The sequence below is a fragment of the Tursiops truncatus genome, chromosome 8, assembly GCF_011762595.2.
Source record: "Tursiops truncatus isolate mTurTru1 chromosome 8, mTurTru1.mat.Y, whole genome shotgun sequence".
NCBI classification, from domain to species: domain Eukaryota; kingdom Metazoa; phylum Chordata; class Mammalia; order Artiodactyla; family Delphinidae; genus Tursiops; species Tursiops truncatus.
In genome coordinates this window covers 69,281,451-69,308,255 of record NC_047041.1, presented here as the reverse complement: position 1 = coordinate 69,308,255, position 26,805 = coordinate 69,281,451, and the positions used below count along the sequence as shown (strand labels likewise).

Genomic DNA, 26,805 nt, shown 5'->3' with positions numbered 1-26,805 from the left:
TTCTTGTAGCCAGCATGCAGTTGAGTCTTGCTTTTTTATCCAGTATGACAATCTCTCCCTTTTAATTTGGGTGTTTAGACCATCTATGTTTAATGTGATTATTGACATGGTTGAGTTTAAATATATGATATGCTCTTTGTTTCTTGTTTGTACCACCTGTTCATCATTCTGTTTCCCCTTTTTCTTGTTTTCCTTTTAATTTATTGAGAATTTTTATGATTTCATTTAAAATCCTTTATTGGCTTCTTAATTTTTTTGTTTTAATATATTTTAGTGGTTGCTTTAGTAGTTATAGCAACCCTATACAACTTATCACAGTCTTCAAGTAATATTATCCCACATCACACATGGGATGAGAATCTTACAACAGCATACTTCCGTTTCTCCCTCCTAGCCTCTGTGCTATTGTCATACACATTACTTCTACATATGTTAAATCTAAAGATAATTTTTATTATTTTTGCTTTGAATAGTCAATATTTTAAAGATATTTAAAAAATAAAAATAGTCTTTCATATTTACCCACATATTTACCATTTTCAATGTACTTTATTTCTGTGTAGATTCAGATTTCCATTTGGCAAATTACCTTCTGCTTGAAGGACCACTTTAATATTTCTTGTAGATTATGTCTGCTGGTGAGATGGTGGTATTTCCATCACCTTTTATATTTCTGAAAAATCTTTATTTTGCTAGGTATAGACTTTTAGATTAACTTTTTGTGGTTCAGTAATTTTAAAATATTGATCCATTGTCTTTTGGCCTGCATTGTTTTCAGAAAGAAGTCTGCCTTAATTTTTATTATGTTTCTCTGTGTATGATGTGTCATTCTCCTCTAGCTGCTTTTAAGATTTTCTCTTTTTACATTGGTTGTAAGCAACATGGTTACTATGGGCCTTAGTGTAGTTTTCGTAATGTTTCTTGAGCTTGGGTTTTTTGAGATTATTGAATCTGTAGGTTTATAGTTTTTTGTCACATCTGAAAAATTTTCAGCCATTATTACATCAGAATTTTTTTCTTTAACTCCCATTCTTTGTGGAATCCAATTACACACATACTAGGCAGCTTGAAGTTGTTCTTCAGTTCTCTGATTCTGTTCACATTTTTTCATCTTTTTCCCTCCCTATTCTGCTTCATTTTGCATTGTTTCTATTGATAAGCCTTCAAGTTCACTTGTCTTTGTCCTGCAGTGTCAAATCTGCTTTTAATTCCACCCCTGTGATTTTTAATCCCAGACATTGTATTTTTTATCTCTAAAAGTTATAGTTGGATCTTTATTGTATATTTGATATCTCTACTTAGTATGTTCAGTCTATTTTAGTTTCATGAACAAATAGGATACAACTAATAACTATTTTAATATCCTTGTCTACTAATTCTATCACCTGTGTCATTTCTGGACAAATTTCAATTGATTGCTTTTTCTCTTCATAATGAGCGGTATTTTTCTGCTTCTTTGCATGACTGGTGATTTGTTATTAGATGCCAGAAATTGTGTGAATTTTACCGTGTTGAGTGCTGAATCTTTCAGTATTTCTATAAATGTTTTTGGACGTTTTTTCTGGTGTGTAGTTAAGATACTTGGAAACAGTTTGATCCTTTCAATACTTGCTTTCAAGCACTGTCAGTTGGAACCAGTGCAGCCTATAGTGTAAGGCTAAGTTTCTGCACTGCTGAGGCAATAATACTCTTCTGAGTATTCTGTCCAGTGCCCCTGGCATTGTGAAGTTTTACACTTTGATGATGGGAAATTGAATTATTCCTGGATTTGTGTGAGCTCAAATCCAGGGGGATTGATTTTTCTGCTCCTTTTAGGTATATCTTTCCCTAACTTTGGTTAGTTTCCTCACACATGTGTGCTTACCAGTAATCGTGAGGGATTCTCTGCAGACCTCTGGAAGTTTATGTGCAGGTCTTTCTCCTCTGTTACTTTACCCTACCAACTATATCCACCTTGGCCTCCCTAGACTCCCAGCTTCGTCTTCTTAACTCAGTGAGACCATTAGGATTTGCCTCTGTACACTGCAGTTGGTAATTTCTTTCTTGAGGCAGTAATCTGGGACAACTGTAGAGATGACCTCATTTGTTTTTCCTTTCTCAGGAATTACTTCTTCATTGCTTGATGTCCAGTTTCTGAAAACTGTTGTTTTTATATATTTCATCCAGTTTTTTTTAGTTGTTTAACCCAAGAAGGGTACATCCAGTCCCTGTTAGTCCATCCTGGTCAGGAACAGAAATGTCTACATATGTGAAGAAAATATATGATATATATTAAACATACAGTATATTGAGTGCTTCACACATAGAAAGTATTCAATAATCAGTCACTATTGCTATTTCTCCACCTGCATTCTGTTCAATAATGAAGCTTTATTTTATATACCACCTTCCATATGAAGGCTTCCAGATGAATTATTACTCTTTATTCTTTGTACTCACATCACTTTTTTTTACATACTTTCATGATGACATGGATCTACATTATAAATTTTGGTTTACTTGTTTGTATTTTGTGGTAGATTGTAAGCTCTTAGACAAATAAGATCTATCTCGTTTATCTATCATTAGTTTCCAGCATATAGTAAATGCTTAGATCTTTGTTGCATAAATGAATAATCGAGAGTATCTCACACCTTTTATGAAATATTCAAGAGTAGAATTTTTGATTAGGAAGGAAAGAGAGATGGTTTAGTGGATGAGAACCTTTGAGCAGAATGAAAGTGGAGAGGAGTTCCAGAGAGCAGCATGAGAGCAAAAGGTGGTTGGTTGAGGTTCATAATATATAATAATGATAATGACAATCGTACTAGTAAATACTACTACTACTACTTCTAAAGTTATTGTGAAGGTGAGAGAGGATAGAGGAGTATAGAATGGAGACTAGGAAAGACTTATTGTAGTATGTCAATGCAACCATTTTGTGATACCTTCAGCACCTTGCTGAATATAGATGGTAACGTTGGTAACATTTCATAAATGTGTATTGTGTGAATCAGTGTAATTTGAATTGTTGTAATAGAGGCTTTTAAACAAAGTGCTGAGAGAACACAGTATACTTTTTGGAGTATACTTGTGAACCTTGGAAGGAAGTGGTAGGGATGGATTAACTGAGAAGAAGCAGAAAGAAATTCTAGATAGTGGAGAATAGCATAAACACAAAAAGTACTATAGGCGATAAATAAGCATAATATAACAGAAAGAACAAATGGACCTTGGAGCTGGGTTCAGTAGGGCTTCAGTTTTATCTCTGTCACTGGTGTAACTCTGGAAAATTACCTAGCCTGTCTGAGACTCAATTCCCTCATCTATAAAATGGGTGTGGTTGTTGGGAAGATTATATGATGCATAGAGTAAATTTATTTTATGTTGCAGATAGTGGGTCCAATAACTATTAGTTTCTTCTTTTTAGACATTCTATATCTTCTGATGAGGAAAGAAAAATGCTTCAAGAAGGACTTTGTGACCCCTCATCACTTTGTATAAGAGCCCAGGTATAATATATAATTTATGAGTATAACTAATGTTCCCATTTATTTCCGTGGCAAATGAGGATTGCATTGCATTTTTGTGGTCTAATACTAAGACCTAAGTAATTTTAACACCCAGTTTCTTTACATCTTCTAGTTTTAACTTATGTTTATAACTATTAGGATTATTGGCTAAACTTTACATACAAATGAAACAATTTTACTACCACAATTCAATATTTTTCAGAAATGTTTCTATTTATAGGGAATATATCTACTGAATGAAAGATCGGAAAGATGAGTATCAGAAATCCTAAAATTTTTCAAGTCTGGAAACTACTTGTATTCTTTTAAATTATTTGTTTTATGAATAAAATCAGTTTTGATATTAATTTACCATCATGGAAATCATATAATACAAGGTACGGAGTAAAGTTTAGAAACTTTTGACTTTTAAAAAGTAATCATACTTTAAATTTCCAATTGATTTATAAAAAAACATTGTTCATGTGCACTTACAAAAATATTTTGGATACATGGAGATTTTAAAAGGAGTTCTAGCATAACTAAAACAGAGTAATCTTTTACTTTTTTCACTGAAGGAAAAATTCAGGACTCTTCCAGTTAAGTAACTCTGTCCTTGGTTTAGAGAACTGAAAAATTTGCATAGTCAATAGAATAAAAATTGATAAGCCATAGCAGTTTTGGAGCCAATTTTCAGCACTGTTTTTGGTTCTTGAATACTTGCATTGACATACACAACTCATAGGTATAGTGCATAATGCTGCTGATCCTGCCAAGTGAAGAACCACCGTTAGTCATCTACCTAGTATCTCAACTGCTGGGTGCTGAGTTGGCAAGGATCTGGCATGTGGTAGCACCTGACTTCATCTGCTGTCTTCACTATAGACTGGTTCTTTGCATTTATGAATCTTAGACTGGCCTTGATGACAGTTTGCTTGGTTGAAAGTCACCTTATTTTAATTTAAGACGTGTTGCCTCCATGATACTTGTAAACATGTTGAGAGGCTGAGTTTTGATGAATCTCACAAAACTCCTCAACAGGGCATGAACTGAAACCAAGGAGCTGACAATATTAATAATTCAGCATTTGGCAGTATTGTGGATATTAATGCATTCATAGTTCATCTTGACAAACCTGGGCCCAATCACATGTGAAAATGAGTTTAGTCATCTAATATTAGTTTCTGGTGAGTATTTTTATACTTTTCTTTCAAACTATAGATGAAATGAAGAAAATATTAGTCACTTCTTAGAAATGCAAGGTTCATAGCCCACATGACTATGTGCTGTGAAATTTAAAAAAACGCTTTACAATAAATTACCATCTTGATTTAATGAAATAATGCATAAGAATTCTTATAGTGCATTATGGCTGATTTGTGATATTTTAAATTGCCCATTTATTCATAGTTTCAGAGTGAAGTACCTTTTTTGGTATTTCAGCTAAACATGTAACTCTTAACTTTAAATAACCAGTAAATTTACATAATCTATGCAGGTAAACTATATAAAGCATTTGTCATAAAATTTAAAACATGCTAATAATAATACATGTAATAGCTAAGTATATTCAGTATTTAGGACTTAAAAGTTATTTTACAAATATTGCTTTCGTGGGGAAATAAATGTATCTTTTTGTAATAAAATGCCACAGGAGTGACACAATTTTATTTAATTATTAGTAACTCCAGGACACACCTCTTAATATGTGGGGCCTAGAAATAATACGGCAATGACTGAAGTGGAAAGATCTTGCTCCTTAAAATTTGGTGGCTTGTTGAGCTGTCTGAATCATCTATGTCCTTCTCGCACATACCCCAATACATTTTATGATCACAAAAGAATTATTTTTAGATCTCTAAACTAGCCTCTTTCAGGCTAATATAACCACTTTGTTGTAAGATTTCTTCTTTTAAAGGGTATAAATGAAGAATTTAAATTTTCATGTGAAGAAAAAGGATATTATTTGGTCCTTGAAGTATTTGGGTCCATATTTCTACCTGGAAATCCTAACTATTATAGTCAAGTTGAATTACAAGGGGAAAAAGCTTATAAATTAAGCTTTTTTTAAAAAAGGGCCATTTATTTATTTATTTATTTTTATTTTATTTTTGGCTGCATTGGGTCTTTGTTGCTATCTGGTGAAACACTTTGACTTAAAACTGGAAGGAAATAACAAATCGAATGGACACTATTTTGGATGCTTATAAGCTTTTAATAAATTTCAATATAGTCAGGCTTATGTCTCAATATTATATTTTCATTCACATCTTCAAATGGGCAATTATGTCCACATGATAAATATGTGGGGTTAATGATGATAATTTGCCATCTGTGTCATGAAGCAGCTCCTTTTCATCCTTATGTAAAAATTTCCATAGTTTTCTTGGTAATTCTTTAGAGTATAAAAAATCTGAATTAAAAGGAAAAAATTTTACACTATAAAAATCTCACTTTTGCCAAGAAATGAATTATACATAAGGTCTGAAAATAAGTAGAGTAGAAAAGAAGTAGAGATATATTTTAGACAGCAGATTGGATCCATTCAAAGAATTTGCAGGAATGCTTTCATTATGCTATGGTAGTAATAAATGGTATTGTGCCACAAACTTCGTAATAAAAATGGAATAGGTTTTAAACCAAAAGCTTGTTTGGTAACTTTGGCTCAATTTCTTGCCACTTCTGTATCCCTTGCAAAGGAGAATGCACTACATCTTTGTGAACAACCTGAATTTCTCTTGCCCTGGAAAACCATACAGTCCAACTTGGCTTTTGACACAGTCTAAACTACTCCGATTAGGTAAAGCTGATCTTAAGAGAAAACTTGGATACTCAGCAAACCCCAGCAGATATTTTGACACAATCTTGGAGCTGATAAGTCATCATAAATTTAAATATTACCTTTCCTAGGAGAAACCTCACTAATAAATTGTTTTGAATATTTTATGAATGACTGAGCACCCTACTTTGTTAATAAGTCCTCTGGAAAGCTATGACTTTTGGGGGATGGTTTTACTTTTGGAGGAAGGAGTGTTGAAGAGAAGGTACTGATGAGGTGTCATATAATTTTACAAGTTGCATAACTGCTTTTAACTACAAAACTATCTCTGATTATAGTAACAATTGAGCTTGTAATTTTTTCTGAACAGCTGCTGCTACAGGGGGTCATTACCTTGGAGAGCTCGAAAATAATCGTACTCTTGGTACATGAGTTATGTCGTCTTGTGTTTTACAGCAAAGCACAAAGTTTAAAGCCTATAGAAGAATGTTATTTGAAAGCTGTCAAACCATGTTAAAAAAGACTGCATCGTCAAAAGGCCCTGGTGGCCACGATTCTGCATGTAGCCTTGTCTTATTCATTACAAAATGCATGTTTATAAAGTTCCACAGAGCATCCAATTCCCAGTTCACTTATATCAGCAAGACTTAACTTGCTCATTAATCTAAATTCTTTTGCAACTTTAATCTACATGTTTAATTAATCATAAAATGAGGCGGTAAGTAATTTCAGCAATGTGTGGCTTGTTATCAGATGCATTTAATCACTCTTCTGTGAGCTCATTTGGAAACACCTGAAGATGTCGAGTGCAGTCTGAATAAGCATAAATTATTCTTTGTCAGTGTACTTCACTCAACTAATAAGACATTAATTTAAAAGGCACTGTTTGTCATTTTTACATCTTTACCAATATTTTTAGCTTAGCAATATAACTCTAATTGTATATATGATTCACAACTAGTGCCCGACATAGGAAAGGGTAAGAGTTTAATTCATTTTTCTTATTTACATGTAATTATGTCATGTAATCTTAGTTTTTAATGAGGATTAACCATCTTGTAAGTATTCATATGCTTTTGGAATAAGGTACTAATGAATTATAGTTGGAAAAATTATTTGTTGGTACAAAGGCTTGTGATTTCTTGTTGTTGCCTAGGTTAGGTCTGAAAAGACATGAGGTTTGGGAGAGTGCTTTGATTTGAGGATACAGGTATTGCATAGAGATTATATGATGCAGATGATAACCTTATAAAAATTCAAGTAAAACAGTTATATTCAGCTATCCCACATAATAACATATGTAATCCTTACATAGGACCAGGTAGCCTAAGGTAATGACAGTCCCATTTTTTCCCCCTAGTGTCTTAAGAGTATTGCACAGTTGATGACAGCATTTTTAAAAAAAAGACAAGAAACAAGAACAACAATAAAAACAAAAACACACTCATAGCTTCAGAGCAAAAAAAATTCATGAGGGTTGAATGAGTTATATATCTCAGTGCTGACATCGAGATATATTTTTATAGGAATAAAAATTGCATTTTATAGGATGTCATCACCTGTCCTGTTCATGCCATGAGAGCAGTGACACATGGTAAGAATAATTATCTCAGTGGAAACAAATTTATTTGCCGTGGAACATCCCTGTTTATCTTATGAACTTATCTCACTCATATGCTATCTATGGATTGTCAGCAGTGAGCCAGAGGGGATGATTCCTGAAAAGGGAATATTGGTTTGAGCTGAAATATAGCCATATTCTCCATATTTATTTGATGTGCACATCTCCTGGGTTTCTTCCCTTTCTTCAGGGATCCTTTACACTTAGCTAACGGTTATTTATATGTCCATTTCTTGCCTTATGCCTCATCACTGTGTAAAAATCCTCCTTCCTGTTTTCCTATCTAAGGGAAAACAAAATCCCAGGAAATCTCATTTGTACTGTTCAAGTCACATAGGCCATCGCAGCCCATTGCAATGAAATGCCATTTACCCTTATTTCACTTAAGGCACTATAAATTGTTTTCTTAGAACCACTGATGAAAACTTCACATCTTCTTTAGAATTATTCTTGAGAAACAGCATTTCATTTGAACTTAACTTTCTTGGTAAGAATACTTTTCTCATTCCTGTAAAATCTTAGTGGATAGACATATACAGTCTAATATGAAGGCTTGCTGTCAGTTTTTCTGGATAAGAAACCTCAAACTTCCCTAACTCCCCTTCCCTTGGCAAAACCTGAGATAATTTTTTCCAGACAGATTTATTTTCTAACTTGTTTTGGTGCAGAGAAAGAACACAGTGTTCCCCCCTCTCATCCCAACTGATGTGCAAGAGGCCTGCCCTATTGTCCTGTTAAATTCCTCTACACAAATACAATGATTTATTTTATAAAATGCTATATATTAACTGTAGCTATTTGTCTATATTATGTACTTCAAGAGGAAAATGATAAATTCAGTTCCATGCAGCTCTTATACCCTCAGATGTTTCACAATGTTACCCAAAACACACATACACTGACACTTTTGCCCAGTCACAAACAACAAGGACATACCACTTAAACATGCTTCTTTCATGGAGACCTCACAGTTGTTTAGAATGCACAGTACCCAGAATGAGGAACTACTCCAGTGGGTGCAACTGAATGAGTGGATCTTCCATACCCAGCTGAACTGACAGAGATGGTTAGCAAGGCTCTGATTTTAATGCACAACTTCTGTGGCTGAAGGACAGCATGCTGGTAAAGAAAGTGATTACTGGTGGCAGAGAGGGGTGGGTGAAGAATGAGTTTGGAGCTTGTGCATTGTGGTGTCCACTAGCAGCGTGCTCACGGGGAGGGTTTGGAAGTCCTGAGTCATCAAAGTCTTCAGCTGCAGTGGAACTTCAGGCTCAGCAGATGAATTAGAATGTCACAGTGCAGTTGGTTACAGGCAATGCTTCTGACTTCTTACTGCAAGTCTCAATATCTTATTTATGTTAAATGTAAGAGAGCAATGATGTATTCAGTTATGCTTTGCGCTACCTCAGGAGAAAGCCTAATATCTCCCTCTCTCCTCCCTCCCCCCAGTTTCTTAAACAAATGAAATTCCATTCTAATTTTTACCAAAAAATCCATGTGTTGTTTCCTATAAACACTTACATAATTTATGCCCACCCATCTTTCCTTTGAATCCAGGTTTTGTCTATGAACATTGCTTGCTTTTTTATAGTAGGCTTGTTTTTCTTACTCATTTGAAATTGGCTTTTATTAGAAGATCATTTAGGCATATCAGTACAGTACATTTGGTGGCTTTATAATAAGTTCTGATGCTAGATGTTCAAAGCTCTGCTCAGATGACATTTTTATGGATCCACACAGCCTTGCTCATATATGAAAAGAAGGTATTGAGTTATACATATGATTAAGTTATTTCTCTCAAATTTTTATGAGAATGGGTTGACTTGAAGTTGTGTTACTTTCCTAGTGCCCTTAGCTTAGAAACTTTGTGTACTTTTTTAGGCAGCATCTGCATCACTTATATTCAGGAGAACATAATAATACATGCAGTTTTAGAAACTGTCTGTATTTTCCCCATTACCTCTAATTCATAGGATTGGCATGATTGCAACTCTTGTTGTCATCATATTAACAATGTGTTATAGCCACTAATAATAATTTTTCGTGCATACTTCCAAGTACTGTATTTGAAGATCCCAGACTTCATATATAGTAAATGAGGAAGTAATTTGTAACTTTCACATTGAATTCTTGCTTTTTCAAATTTGGGCTTACCCTTTTGTAAAGCATATGACCTACTTAAAAAAGGCTAATAGTCAGTTACCTGTTTTTTAGTATTTTTAAATCTATATCACAAAAAGACTTCTTTGAAGTATACACAGGGATGTATTTGTAGGCAATTTCCAACTAACTAACGGGAGAAGTTCAGAAAGTTTGTTGTTTGGAATTTGGAATGGATATTTTTATAGAAAATACATTATAGATGGTGATTTGATTACTTGTGCAACCTACTGAAACCCATTTAACCTTATAATATGGCTGAATTATACTATTGAGAGTACTGTAGTAGCTAACTACTGCCTGTTGCGTGGTTTTGGTATGAAATCTCATTTTGAAATCTAACCTCAATAACATTCCTTTGACCAATTTTTGATGGTGGCATTTGACATTTCCTACTTCTGCTCTGCCAGTGCACAATAGTGGAAATGAAACACTCCTTGAAATGGAATTTGGGAGGACCTCCTGTTGTCCCTAGCTATGGAAAGAAAGTAACTGGGTATTCTGGCTGAAGTAAGAGAGAATGGATGACCCTGGCATGAAGATGTATATCTGTTTACAAATAAAGGGCATCCTACTGGAGGTTTATATATTTTGAGAATGAAGAAAGAGCATTTCCTAATTTTACACTGATGAGCCAAAAGGGTGGAGAAGATCAATACTTCTGCCCATTTACTATGCTTTACAGTATATTCCAAGTATTTTCATTGTATATCTTCTACTTTCTCCCCCACCCCACTCCCATAAGTTTGGCTTTTGGTTTTTAAATGGTAGCACTGATGATAGTAGTTCAGTTTCTAATATCAGAACAGTTTGGGACTGTATTATTAATTAGATTTATATAAGATGCAGTGATATATGCAGCTGAGGTTGACTCAAAATTAAATACAAGTGGCTCACCTTATCCGAGGATTCTGCATCCGCGGATTCAGCCAACTGGAGATCGAAAATATTTGGAAAAAGAAATTCCAAAAAGTTCCCAAAAGCAAAACCTGAATTTGCCATGCACTGGCAACTGTTTACATAACATTACTGTTTAACTACATATGTCCTTTGAGAGTATCTGAAGGAAGTCATATGAAAGTGCAAATAGGTAATGGAAAGTTTATTTGGTCACATGTAAAACATCATCTTGAATCTCAGCAGTTGAATTATATTCACCCCTTTTACTTCAAATCTGGCAAACTATATGTATTTTTTGATTGCCAAGGGGAAAGTATGAAAAAAGGAGAGTAGTGGGGAGAAAATGAGAGAAGTGGTATGTTAAAAGGCTCTAAAGATTTAAGTTGTCAGAGAAAACAGTTTGATGAATTATGGGTAAAATAGAATTTAGTTTCCCAAAGAAATACATGGCTCAAAGTGTAGGGGGAAAGTGCTTGGCAATACAAGCCATGTATTTTTCTTAACCTGGGAAGTTTGAAAAAAAAAAAAAAGACACATTTGGCAAAGTGAAAACTCAGCTGACTTCATGCCTACTAAGTGAAAAATCTGATCCTTTATCATCCAAGCACATAGTTGGGTAACTCACAAACAGAGCTACCCAGTGTATAGGTTGCAATGGCAAGAAGCCAACAGTGAAATCAAATTCATAAGCACCCTATAGAAAACCCCTCAAATTACTGCTGTGCTGTTGCCAGCTGTATTGCCAGAGAACAAGAGCTGTACAGATTTCTATGGAATGACTGGGTTACTTAACACCGCTTGATTGGCTCTGTTCCTGCCCCTGTTCTCTTTGGCTGACAGCTGACCACCATACTGGTTTGGTTTGGAATAAGACTGAAGTGAACACAACCACTTATATGCACCTTCCTCTTGAACACTTCTCTCCCTTCCTGCCACCCAAAACCCACACATACCCTATATATCTTGCAAAAGGAGAGATAAATATTACTGAGTTTATTTAAGTAAAGCGTACTGGGTGGCACTGTGCTGTCCAGTTATTCTACAGATCCATCAGATTTTTAGGAGAAGAGTCATTTCCTCGATCTTTTATTCGTAAGTGCCTGAATTTATTGAATGTGAAACATATCTTAAATCCTTTAATTTTACTAACTTTTTTTCATTTTACATCATTGCGTGCTTCATGATCCTAGAGCTAGACTGGTTATCCAGAAGCCACATAATCTTACTCTCTTGCCCTTGGATAATCTCTGGTAGGTAGCTACTTCTGTCTATAGTATTTCAAATAAGGAGATATCACAAGATACCCAGAAGGGCACTAGATGGCTTCAATTGCTACACTGCATGAATTAGAGAAACCTTTGAATGAGCAAGGTGGTTGGTTGGCCCTTTTCCTGTTATACAAAAGCTCATGGATTCACATGTCCTAGTTTCCATTAAGTTAGCAGGCTTTTAAACTTTTTTGACTGTGATTCAGAGTAAGAAGTAAATTTCTAATCTGACCCAGTATGCAATCTAATATAACCAAAGTAAAAAGTTTACATGAACAATACTTATCCTTAATATGTGCAATGTGTTTTATTTTCTCTTTTCTTCCCTATCCTTGCCTCTTTTTCTTTGCTTCCTCTCTCTTCAGTTCCCTTCTCTCCTTTTTAATAAAAAATGCTGATTCATACTCAGAAAATTGACTTTATAACTCATTCAATCCATAGTTTGAAAAATATTGCATTGAAGTAAGCACTTTTTAAAAAAGTCTTGATCTGCATGTTCTTTGGTCTAAGATTTTTTTTTTTTTAATTGAAGCATAGTTGATGTACAGGTCTACCATTGTAGACCTGCATCTTCACCTGAGTCTCCTACACAAGATACTAATTCCATTGCCTGTTTATCATTAGAAAGATAAATTTTGTACTCCACTAGTGGCATATATAGCCTGTTAATAACACCATGTTCTAAGTGCTTAATTGTGCCAGATGTTGTGTTAATGCTTTATATATATTTGTCATGAGAATTTTATTATTTAATCATCCTCATTACCCTGTGAGGTAGAAACTGTTATTACACCCATTTTTATAGTTGATGAAATTGAGACTCAGAGTGTTCTGTCAACTTTCTTGAGTAACAGAATGATAGAGGTTGATTTCAAAATTGAGATTGTTTGTCTTCATGACCATGCTTTTTCCCTCAACTCTAATACGTTCTTAATTTTAGCTCTAAAAAAAGTTAAGTACTTTTGTGAAGAGTATATATATATCATAAAGAAAAGCAGACTTGTGATGATGGTCACCACATATTTTTAATAATGTAAATTGAAACTTCTTGATAAAATAATTTTCACTCTGTAAAGAAAAATAGAAAGGACAGAAGAAAGAAAAAAAGCGCACCTCTCCAGAGCCATGGATATAAAAACTTGCTGTTCTATTTAAATCTTATATAATTGAATCTTGTAAAAGTCTTCTTTTTAAGGAAAAAAGAAATAGATATACATGGAATTACGTCTTATGCTACAGGCCAGGATATTTTAGCAAGCCAGAGGAACTCAAACACGAATGAAGAGTGGAATTTTCCTTTCGTTTTCTATAATAAATAACTATGTTTGTTGGACAGAAAAACGGAGGAAAAAATGACTATCATGCCTGGTTTTGAAGAAAAACTTGTTTATATGTGTAATACATTGGATAAATTGTTTGGGATCACTTTGACTATGCAGAAATGTGACCATTGAAATTCTTAAGCAAGGTGTGGGGCTATCGGTTCCATGAAACTAATTAAGTCAAATAAGAATTAGTATTTTTGAGGACAATTGACTTACCTCATTTTTTCAATCTCTGTGAAAGGGGAAATATTTTAGAAAAAAAATAGTGGGTACTTTTGGTTTTTATGACCTTTTCTTCCCTGTCCCCAACCCCTGCCACATTCCTAGGTTTAGTACTAGACAGTTTCCCTCTTTCCTCCATTCTCTCTTTCTCTTCTCTGCTATCTTCCTTCTCTTCTCTCCTGTGACTTTCCTCTCTGTCCCTGCTACTCTCCTCTCTACCTTCTCATCTCCTCTGCCCCTTCTTTCATTTTTCATTCTTACATACAATCCTTATAATCTCCATTATCAACTTCATTCTCTTAGATTTGTGAATCTTCTAGGTAAGGTGCAAATGGACCTTGTTTCTGTTTATTAAATTGGTAATCTAGAAAAATAACATCCTTTCTACCTACTTGCATCTCTCTCTTTCTCCCATAAACCAAACATACACTTTCAGAAGAAATCTTTTGTCTTATTTTTGGAAACTGTTGAAATGTTGCTTCCTACTTCATATCTTCTTGGGAGTAAGATGTGTCTATGGTCATTGTATGATCATTAAAGAGAAAAATCAAAGATTGGCAAAACCTGAAAATTGGCATTGACCCAGATACTTCTGCCACACTAACTAAAAATGAACCTTTGCAGACACACTTTTATACAAGGAGATGGACTTCTTCAATATGTAATTGCTATGTGATGCTATCCCAGAGGAGAATTTGAAAGCAGGCAGGTGTGCTAGATCTAAGCCTCATTGAACTCAAGGTCAGGAATCTAAAACTAGCCTCCTCAAGGGTACTCAGACAAAGTGGTATAAGAGGAACTTGGATTCAAAGATACTACAACAAAAACATTCTTTGAAGTCCAGAGGAAGTTAAGAAGGAGTACTTTCAGTGATGGTAGAGTGTAATAAGAGCATGATCGGTAATAGATACATGATTGAGATATGTTGATAAAACTCTAAAATGCTGCTGTGAGTAGACAGATTTGGTTTGTGAATAAAGATGTAAAAACACTCACAGACACGGGCTGCAACTGTGTTGGGCAAACACACAAATATACAAATCATGGGGTAATTTTGAGTGTGTTGGTAGAGTGAGATGCAGAACAAGAAGTAAAGCATATATATATTCAGATAAGATCTGAGACAAAGGAGAGCAACAATTCACTATTAGTTGGGTCAGAATTTTCAGAGTTGGTGGATTGTATGTTACAGTTTCTCTGATTTATTGAATCTAAAGTAATAGGTAAAATGTTACTCTTGTCTTGATTATATATTTTAACTTGAATTTTTAGGTAGAATCCAAGCTTATATATCTTTAGACATGGATTCTATTCTTGATTCAAGATTCTTCTGGACCTTAGGATCATGTAAATGCTGTCAAGATATCACCTCCCTAAAGCACCACTGTTCAAGTATCTTTTAAATTAACTAAAATAAATGGATTTTTTTTTTTTTTTTTTTTTTTTTTTTTTTTTTTTTGCGGTACGCGGGCCTCTCACTGTTGTGGCCTCTCCCGTTGCGGAGCACAGGCTCCGGACGCGCAGGCTCAGCGGCCATGGCTCACGGGCCCATGCACTCCGCGGCATGTGGTATCCTCCTGGACCGGGGCACGAACCCGTGTCCCCTGCATCGGCAGGCAGACTCTCAACCACTGCGCCGGCATCAACTATTTTTAACATGTTCATTTAATTTGACTCTTGGGAAAGGGATCTTTTGAGGCAAAGGGTCTTTGATGACAAAAGATATCCTAAAATCCTAAAGTTTCTACTTCTTGCTGTCCCACTCCAAGTTTCATTAGATAATAATTACCAATTTTTAAACAAAATACTAAAAAAATAGATGAGGTTACATGTTTAAAAATATAGAGGAGCTATCTTTTTTTTAACTTAAAAAATTTGTGGAGATTTCATCAAGCATCTAGCACTGTGGTTGATTTATAACAGATGCTCAATAAATATTATTGAAATGAAATGTGGAAATAAATATGTGCATTTTCATTTATTCATTCTTTGTTTAATCAACAGACATTTACTGAGGGCTTACTATGTCCCAGATAGATATGTTTGAGATTTAAATGTGAATAGCATACTAAAGCCCAGCCGTTAAGTAGCTTAAAAATCTAATGGAGAGACAGGTAAAAAGAGAAATTATAATAACATATTAGATTTAGAATTGAGATATAAATGAAATAAGATACACAAAAATTTGAAATTTGCCAGGGAGAGTTGGGGGAAGGCTTCTTTGAGTAGGCTAACATTTGAGCTGCTTCTTAAAGGCATAATAGGGAGTTACTTAGAGGGGATGTGGAGATAGAAAGAATATTGTAAGCTGAGGGCATAGCATTCGTAAAAGCACCTAGATGTTGAAAGGGCCTGATATATTTTAATAATTGTAAGAGTTCAATATCATTGCCACATTTGGGGCAGAAGGGATAGGGAAAGGGATTAGGTTGAAAATAAGAGTTTTTGGTGACGCAGTTGATTATTTCCTGATATAACGTGGAAAATGTTTTATTTCAACTAATTAATTTCAGTAAGATGGGCATTTTTCTAGGAAGTTACCCATTTTATTAGAATCTCCATGATATACCTTTTAGTGCCTTTTATATAGCAAAGGAGATGTTAAGCTATTAAAGTGATGAAGTTGTGCAGAGTGTGATATGATACAAAAGCAGTTTGGAATGATGTATTGAAAAAATTGCTAGTCACCTTTCCTTAAGGTAGTCCTTTTTGAGTTGCTTTTTGAACTTACCTATACTTTATCAGCCAGTTAATTTGCTAGGCAACTTATAGGTCAGTCAAATAGTTCTAAATCCTAAGAAGTAAAAGCACTGAGTGGTAACATAAATACACTTTATTTATGGTTAATAGTTTTTATTTCTATTTTTAAGAGAAAAAGAATATGCAAAACATGTGAATGCGTATCATCTCTCTAGCTTCAGGAAAATGTTAGCTGGGTATATTTTTGTTTTCCCCATTTCTGTGAGCTACTTGTGATGTACACTTTTATGACTTTATTCTAGATGTGGGTTTCATTTTCACATAAGGAGAAGGTCAGGCTTTACAATGTTTGTCATTAAAAAAATTTTTTTTTTTCTTCCAGAGAAACATCTCAGAGGTTCCAGGCTTCGTTTTAGAGAAATTATAGTTCTTTTAACTTTAAATTGCTTCGGTAGGTCACAGCCAGATTTTAGAGAGCATGATGTGCTTTACAAGTTGAAAAGTTTTCCACCAAGTAATAGCAGCAGTGAAAATTGTCAGAGAAACAACTAATTAATCTCTGCTCCTTTACAGCTGTTTAATGCAATGCATAACTAAAAGTCCTGTTAAATTAATTAATGATTTCAATTACGAACTTTTCTCCAAAATGTTATGATTCATATCAGGCTGATAATGCAGTGACCTGGGAGTGTGAAATCTGTGTTATGAAGAGAGTCGCCAGTTAATTGATTCACAAATTATTTAAAGTTTGTTGCACCCAAGGGAGTGCTCAGTTTCATGACAGTCATTTCTTAAAGTGTACAAACTCCTTTTTCACCTTAAGAATGTCTGCAGTTATTAAGCACGATAAAATGCCAACATGTTTCTGGGCCTATGAGTAATCTTAACATTTATGATTTAGAATCTGTAGGTGAATATGTGGAGATTAAATCTATGTTGGAAGGAGATAAAAATTAGCTAAATTATCAATGACTCTTGTGGCAGTGTTTTCATTGCTTTTGATTTAGTAATTCTAAATAGTTTTCTAAACATCACTCCATAATTTTTTTTTGCATTTGCTATACATGGAGCATATTTTATGTTGAAAGACAATATAGTTATTATTTTAAAGAAATTTTGAATGGGTAAATAACACAGTATAAATTGTTTTGATGATTGGTGTCTAAAGCATTTGGATTTCTGATAGGTCTAAAATGCCAGCCTTAAATGTTAGAGAAGGTGCTGACTTCTCAATGCAAGAAAATAAATTTCTATAGGCCACCTTGAGTCTTTTTTATAGCATACAGGAAAAAATTAAGAGAGTCATATGTACTTCCTTCTAGTCTGGTTATTTTACCCATAACTTAAATAACAAATAAAAGTGTACATATGTTCAGGGAGAAGGGAGGGAATCAATAATATCATTAATATTTTATAATACATTTATTAAAGTTTTATTAATGTTTGTATACTGGGCTTAGGCTGATTTCAGAGTGGAAGATATGACCATAGTGAGAATCTTTTCTTGACTGCCCATGGTGAGCTGAGGTGGAAGCGGGAGAGAGGTGATACTTGAGGAAAGATTCTTAAGCAGGAGCAGTAGGTAGCAGAGAGGTCTCTGGCCATGAGTAGTGGCTCTATTATTAGTGGGCTCTATAATCCTTTCTGTTCCATACACATATTTGGGCTTAATGAATAGCTAAAAAGTCTAGTGCTTTTAGAGTGTTTGAACAATATTCTTAGCGGTTTCACTCCAATTTGATAGGCAGTGTAAGAAAGACATTTTTAATTTAATATGAAAAACAAAGTTTTCTTTAGAGACATTTGCCTCTCAGCTCTGAATTGGTAGCTGTATTTACAGTATGGAGCAGGAAGCTTGTATTTTGGACAATGTTTGTAAATTTCACTTATCCTGGTGACTCTTCTGTTTTACTTTTCTCATTTTTTCTGCCCAAGAAAATTACCTAAAGAAAAGACAAATAGAGAAACAGTATTATTAAAAATAAGTTTATCTCCGTTAAACTTGCTGCAGGGCAAAAAGAAATGGACTTGAAAGGGAAGTAAATTTATACTAATTTTTGCATTGTAAGAAATGTACTATTTCAGACATTGACTGACTGCTTCTGTTTTCTAAAATTAAGGAGCCTATAATCTCAGCACCATTAACAAGTGCTGTCATTCAGATACACAGTGTCTGGCTGATTTAAATAAAATGAAATGAAGATAGTTGTTTCTGGTCCCTTGGCTTCACTCATTGCCATAAACATATGCTCTGCGTCCCGCTTCTTTCCATCTTATTTATGACTTTAATTTGTTGTGTGGGCTGCGCTAGAAATTAAATTTAATATAATTCTCCAAGGGACCCTGTCATATAATAACATGGTAATTTCTGTGTATCCTTTTGAAAAATGAGGAAATTAATTCTTCCTGACATGTTCTAATTATTCCAGTGTGAACGGCAAATCCGTTTTTCCTAGCCCCTGAAGTGTTATAGGCAAGTGGCTGGTGTTCAAAGCTGGGGTGCTAATGCTGACCAGCAGTGCGTTTAATTTGAAACATGAGCAGACACCTTTCAACACACCTTTGTAATATTGGAGTACTTTACAGAAATTAATTCACTACTTATTTGGCAGCTTAGCCTTGGGGTTATGGTTTTTTATTCATCAATACTATAGTCATGTTAACATAATGTTTCCTGTTTCCTTCAGTGCTTGGTGTCTATGTATGGAACTTAAAGTGTGCCATGGATAGTTCAACTGTATGAATGAAAGAGAATCCACACACTTCAGAAACACCAGTTTGTGTTTACACTTCATAGAGAAGTGTAGTAAAGTCTTGAATGTTAACTTAATTATAGCCTGTGGTTAGCAGCTTTAACTGAAATTACATAGTGTAGGAATTATTGGGACAATCTTGCTGTGAAAAGACTACTATACACTCTGCTAGTCTGCCGTAAATTTCAGTTGTGAAAATTCAACTTATAATATGGGGAGTGATAGCATGAAAAGTCAGTTTGTGAATAAAATTTATGGAATAGGAATCTCAAATTCTGAACTCCGCCTGGAAGGAAGTAGCTATACCTTGATAAATAAAGGATTAAAGCCATTTTTTGGTACTGTTGGCCATGAGAGGTGTGTGACTTACTTATTTGGATCATTTGGACTTATTCATAGAGGGTCTATGTAGTATTTTTTAAAGGAATAACAAAAAAGAACTTTCTGATACTTGGTCCTTAATCTGTAATCTTTATTATAAAACTAGCTATCATTTCTCTAATCAGGGTCAATCATTTGTGTCAGCCCTGATACAGTTCCTTTGTTTCAGTAAGCTGTTGATAAATACCATTATATATTGGACATTTATTGTTATAATTAACAAGAAAAATGAGTGCGTGAGATCCTACTTAAAATAGAAGATAGAAATACAATTAAACCTAAATAAAAGAAGTAGAATTGTGTTTGGAGTGGCTGTAATCAAGGCTCTCTGTTTATTTTTGTATCTATTACATTCTCTTTAAATTTTAACTTACATAAGAGAAATGGGAATGGTAGTAAATAATTATTATGATAAATAGCACTAATAATACCCATATTTTTTGCTGACCATTCAGCTGCTAGAAAGAATTTTATTCTTTCCATCAATCTACTGGGGCTGCTGTCAGATTTAGATTATGGACAGGAATGAACATACTCAAGACTTCTCTGTCTTAGCTTTTCGTTATACTAGACTAATGGAAAAAGTGGGCTTCTTTTCGCTGGAAACTGGGGAGAAAAGACTCAGTTGTTCTAGCTTAGACCGTAGACTATACAGGTTGCTAAAGATGACTCCAATTTCTGCCTTTATCATCCTGTGGTATTCTCCCTGTGTCTCTGTGTCTTCACATGTCTGTCTACTTGTAAGGACACCAGTTATATCTGATTAGGAGCCCACTCTACTCCAGTATGAACTCATCTTCATTTAATTAATTTTTATCTGTAACTATGGTCAAATAAAGTTGCATTCTGAGGTACTGGGGGTTAGGACTTCATACCTTTTTTTGGGGGGGGCACAATTCAACCCAACAGTAGGTATTTATGGATTACTTTATCTTTTAAACCTAATACAGCTCTGAGGTACTTTTTAAGCACGTTTCTCCTACTATAGTATTATTCATTCACTAATTTTGCAAATGAAACGTTGATAACTTGGAGTCTTTGGTATATCAAACTAACATTTGTCATGCTGTGTCTAGTTGAGGCCTGTCACCTACTTTGCTCACTTAGTCTCCCAATGCAAGCAGTGTGCTCCATGTGCTATTATTATGTTAATTCAAGAAATATTTGTTGAGTACCTTCAGTAGCCTAGAACCATGATAGGGGCTGTGGGGCACAGCGTCCTAACTAGTGTGCTGTGCAGAGTTTGTGCTTTGGGTTACAAATGTTTCAAGCTATGTATTCCTCTAGGCTTTAGGGTGTCAACAGAGTCTGCAGTGCCTGGAGCACGGGCCAAGGACCTCTAGCGACCATTATCCTTCAGAGCTTCCTCCAGCATGCCATACAGATATTAATATTTTATCTGTGTGCTATGGAGTATAAAAGATGGGGAGCACTTCTGGGTTTACAGAGAAGCATAAATTGTCCCTGCATCAAGGAGATGATAATCTGGCTGGAAACTAAGGTCAATATATGAATGATTTAGAATGGAAGCCAGTGTGTGATAAATGCCAAACATGAGATCAAAGGAGACTTTAAGGGATAGGTTGAATTTGATGTGGGCTATGAAGTCTTGGTAAGTTTTTCATAAGGGATGACTAAACATTTTAGGTGGGAAGTAAGGCATGACTAGACTTACGGGCATGCAGAACAGAAATACAAGGTATTTTCACAAGTGTAGAGTAGGGCATTGTTTTTAAGAGAAGAGATTTTATATAGGAAGGTTATGAAAGACTTAGAAAGATGGCTTGGGGTCATCTACTGCAAATGGCTTAAGGACTGGGATTATGTCTCAAATATTTCTGGTCACCTATAATGCCTAGGGAAGTGCTTGCATGTATTAAGTGTGCCGTAAAAGAATTTTGATTGAAACTTTAAAACTGGGGAATGTTAAAATCAAAAAAGGAAGGCAAAAATAGCATATTTTAATTTAGCTCTAATATGATTAGTGGTTATTTCAATGATCCAGAGATTGCTTATTAACTGTTGTTTTCATAGTTATTTTAAATATTTTATGGTTCTCTTTCTTATTGTGTGCCTTTGGCTTGTTTAGTTTAGTAATAACAAAAGCTGAATAATCAATAGATCTTGAGCTAGTCTGACAACTAAATTATTTTATTGAGGTACGAGGGAAGAGAACAATGACAAATGTTTTAAAAGACTTTTTTTTTGTTTTTCTGGCAGTGGAGGTTGGGTGGACTCACTGACAACTAAAATGCTAACAAAAATGCTAATTATTTCACCTTTTCAACACCAAATTTCTTCATCATTAAAATGAAGGTGTCGAAAAAAATTTCCTGCTTGGGCCCTTCTATATCTAAAATTCTATGATTCTACAACTAATAGACTGTATTGTTACATAGTTCATATTCTTAAAGGGAAAATTGCATACAGATATTATGCTTTGGCTGTTAGCCTACAAGTTGGTATTTTATGTGTATATCATTATATAAAGACAGTTTAAAGATAATTTGGAATTTGCAAAATATATAAAAGCAATCAATTAAAAAAGTGTAAAGCGGGCTTCTAAGGTTAACTTTTCAGTTCTTAAAGCCATAACCCTCTTCAGAAGAAATTAAATTTGATTACATTTAAAATCATGTGATTTTAACAGAAGTAAATATTTATACAAATTATTTGTACTCTGCACCATTATTAGTATTCATATGTCTTCATTTTTAATCAATAGTTATTTTTTTTCCTATTTCAATAGAACACTGAAGAAATAATTCTTGTAATTTCATCAGCTGTGTGGATGAATTCTCAATAATAACTTTAAGTTTCAACTATGATGAATACTGTTTTTTATCTTACATACTGGACAGCGGGGCTCTATAATAGTTATATACTTATGGAAGCTGGTTCAAAAGTGTAAGTTAGATTGTTATTGTCTAATGTTTAATGTAATATCTAATATAACCTGAACACTAAAAAGCACCCAGGTAAGATGTAAATGAAACTTTAAACATTTGTGACTACTGCTTTTTCTGTGACTAATTTTTATACATTAAACTACAGTACTTTTCTTTCAAGTATTTTTAATGTTTAATTTATATAGACTATATATAAATATAATCTGGCACCTCAGGCAAATATTTGATGTAGTTTTCTATTAACTCACTCACTCACAAAACATTTCTTGAGTACTTGCTTATGAACCAAGTGTTCTGCTAAATGCTAGGGCTACATATCTAAACAGGAAAGAATTCTTTATGTCAAAAAGCTTCATAGGTTAGAGGGGGAGATGAGATAGGTACATAAACAATTATATTACAATACAATAGGCAATGATAAAGGTTTATATAAAGTACTATGAGCAAACAGAAGAAATTAATTTTACAAGAAGAGATGTAAAGGAAATTTCTTATCAAAGAGGTGACTTATAGTCAGGTATTGATAGAAAAGTAGGAATTCAAAGAAAGTAAGCCCCATAATGGCTAAATCTTTGTCTTGCTCACTGTTCTATCTCTTGTGCCTAGAACAATGCCAGACACAAAATGAGCATTTTAATAATTATTTTTGAATGTTGAATCAATCTGGGGGGATAAGATTTAAAAAGGACATTCCTAGAAGCAGGACCAACATGGGCAAAAGCATAAAGACATGGAAGGTCATGGCATATGTGAAGACTTATGATGTAGTTTATTATGGCTGGAATGAGGGGGTATGAAGAGGATGTGCTAATATCCAGTGACTAAGAGCATGTACTTTGGAGTCAAACAGACCAGAATTTGAATCTTGGCTACATCTTTTGTGACTTTTATGAACATGGGTAAAATGCTAAGCCTCAGTTTTCCTACTTTAAAATATAACTAATAGTATTTATTTATAATGTTACCACACAAATTGCCTGGCAATAGTGCCTGGCAAATGGAAAGCATCAAATAAGTTATTAAACCATTATTACTTTTTTTGGGGAAGTGGTAGGTCTGAAGACTGAAAGGACATATATGGTGAAAATCTTGACTTTGTGTCATATTAAGGGGTTTAGACTATCCTGTAGGTGATTGGGACTTATTAAATTTTAGTTTGCAATTGAACTTTATCCACAACATATATACAAGGCACTTTGGATGAGGGCATTTAATAGCTTATAAACTTTACTTTATCCTTTTCAAAATATTCTATTACTGTTATGCAATTTCAACATTTTCCATTCTGCTCATATTGCTCAATGATTTGATGCTTACTCCAAATGGGGAATAGACAGCATAAATTTATTAACTTGGTTAAGCAAAATGACTTTTCTTAAGTCTCCTGAGGTTAGGAGGTGGGTGAAATAGCACATAACAAGAAACCAAAAATTAAAAAAAATATAATAAAATAATTCAATTGGATAGATGTTATATATTTATAGAACTAATATAGCAGTGGCTCAAAATATAACTAGAAGTGGCAAGTGGATGATCCATTGGTTGACAGTTGAAAGTTCATTTCATTTTTATGTCATGTTGCAAGTCAGGCTGACCCAATAAAGTCTTTTAATATACCATAAGTTCTAGAGTTCATCCCTATATCAAAACCTTCTTGTGTGATGTCTTACATATCATGTATTCACAATTATATTTACTGTTCAGTGTTATAATTTGTATTTCAGTTGATATAATCAGTGTTCACACTTTTAAAAACTGTCTTGAAGGGCAAGCAGAGTGGAAAAATAATGAGTGGATATGTTTTGTTAATGAAAAAAAGCTATTTGCTATTGTTAACATTTTCAGGGTGGAAGAGGGCAAAAATATCACCTCTCTCTTATTTCAAATGAAATGAATACTGCTAGTCTGAAAATTTTAATTAGTCTAGCTTTGGCAGAGCAACCTATCTCAAAGAGGTTTCTATAGGGAGAGAATGATTATTTTTAAAGGCCTTGACGTGTCATTTTTGAATCCTGAAGCAGAAATCATGTAGTCCTATAAGCCTTATAATATTACATTATAGCTGGCCATATGGCAGGCCCTCACAAAATACCTATTGAATAAATGGTTTTAATATTTGAATTACGGATGTAAAATGAAATGTACTGGGCTCTAGAATTCATGGGAGAAGAGTAGTCTCTTAAGAATGGGTAGAAAATAGCTACTACTGAGGCTTTCTAGATCGGTATTTCTCTAAGTATGATTTGAGCACCATTAACTGGATTAACTAACTGGATAAATAACTAGATTAACAATGCAGTTTCTTGATGCCCTTCCCCAAACTGTTGAATTAGAATCTCTAGAAGCCCAGGTATCTTCATTTAAACAAATTCTAGAGAGGATTCTAATCACTGCAAAGATTGAGGACCACTGTACTAGAAAAATAACTTGGTAAAAAGCTGAGATTTTAAAAAAGATAAGGCAAGTATAAAATTGGATTTCTAATTAAGGCAGTTTGTATCACAAGTACATCTAAAACAACTCTGATTGTTTTAGATGAACAATCTAAAAAGTCTTTAAAAGACTGAACTTTTAAATTCATTTGTTTTAAATTTAAAACTCTTCAGAGTAACAACATGTAAACAGCTAATTTGTACATTATTTCAGTTTGATTTATAAATTACTTTTGTGTCCTTTGGCTTAAAGAGAGAAAATTCCATAAATCTACTTTTGACTATAGTTAACTTGGCATATGCTTTTGAGTTAAAAACTGGAGTTCTGAACTCTTTTAAAGAACTTTTAAAATGGTACTGATGCCTCTTCATTGTTCCTAAGTCACTGGGTGGAGCCCGAATATTTGTCATAAATGATGTTGTGCTAATTAAATATTGTTATTCATCTCTACCAATCAACTGAAGATAACTGTGACTTGGTAGGAGTGGAGGGATGGAAAATGAAGGAGGTGACATGAGACTCTATGAAATGAGTGCCAGTTGAATACAGCGAAAGTATTATTAATAAGATTTGGTAGTAATTATTTTGCCAGGGGACTTCTGGGGAAAATCCCTAAACAGCACTATTTCCTTGTTTTTGAATATAATATGGTTTTATTTTCCCTCCTTTTTATGATCCCACACCTTAGTTCTTATAGAGAACTTAATGGTTACTAGAATGTAGGAAATGCTTGATACTAACTGGGGAGGACCATTTATATTTTCAAGAGGAAAAAATATGATAATGCCTTATATAACTCAGCAGACTGTAAGAAATTGGGAGTTATCTATGATGAATACTTCACATGAAATCTGAGCCATAGTGAGCCAAGTAAAACACTAGGAATTTAGTAATTTTAAGTCAACAATAATAACTAACATTAATATGCTTCCTAGTGAAAAATGTGCATTCTTTTTTCTTTTATAATCTCTTGTTACATTTTGCTCTTCTTCATCTAATTTATAAATTTGAATATTTGCACTTTTTTTTTTTTACCTTTTATCTTCTTTTTTTAACTATAGTTTAGAATAAAATTCCAAAAGGGCATTGGGATTTTGCCTAGTTATTATGAGATGACTTGAACTTTTATTTAAAAAATTTTCCAGCTGTATAAATTGCTTATTTTAGAAATCTGTCTAGTTTGATTTATGGCAATTATCAACTTAGATGTAGTGTCTACTGTGTACCAGTTACTGTTGGAGAAAATGAAGATGTAACAGTGAATAAAACAAAATCCCTCCTCTTATTAAGTTTATATTCTAGTGGTATTAGTGGGGAATATACTCCAAAGTAAAAATAAGCAAGTAATATATAGTATGTCAGAAGGTGATAAACGCTATGAAGAGACATCAGACAGGATAAGAAGATAGGGAGTGCTGAGGTGGGGAATTTGCTGTTTTATCATGTAAAATACTATAAGGCTTCATAGATAAGGTGATCAGAAGGAAGTGAAGGAGAAAATAATGCAGATTTATAGGGGAAGAGAATTCTAGTAAGTGAGAACTCGTGTCCTGATTTAGAGGAGTAAACTTGATGAATTCAAGGAATAGTAGTAAGGAGGCCAGTGTAGCTGTCTGGTGTGATTGATGAGATGGTGAAGGATTTAAGTCACTGCAAGGGCTTTGTTTTTACCCTGAGGAAGATGGGAAACCATTGGAGGTTTCTCAGCCAAAAAGTGATATAATCTGACTTTCATTTTAAAAGATTTTAATCTGGCTGCTGTGTTGAGTATAGACTATATCAGGGAGACTAGTTAGGAGGTGTTTGCAGTAATCCAAGTAAAAGATGATGGCATCTTGGATGAATGAATGAACAACTAAATAA

The 26,805-nt window shown here is 34.0% G+C and overlaps 1 protein-coding gene across 1 annotated transcript in view; it reads left to right on the top strand.

The window, feature by feature from the left end:
• Positions 1-26,805, top strand: part of SOX6 (SRY-box transcription factor 6) — a 622,270-nt gene that overhangs the window by 121,910 nt on the left and 473,555 nt on the right. The window contains exon 3 of the mRNA XM_073808646.1: positions 3,410-3,491. The gene's annotated coding sequence lies outside the window, so the exon portion shown is untranslated. The remainder of the gene's footprint in view (positions 1-3,409; positions 3,492-26,805) is intronic.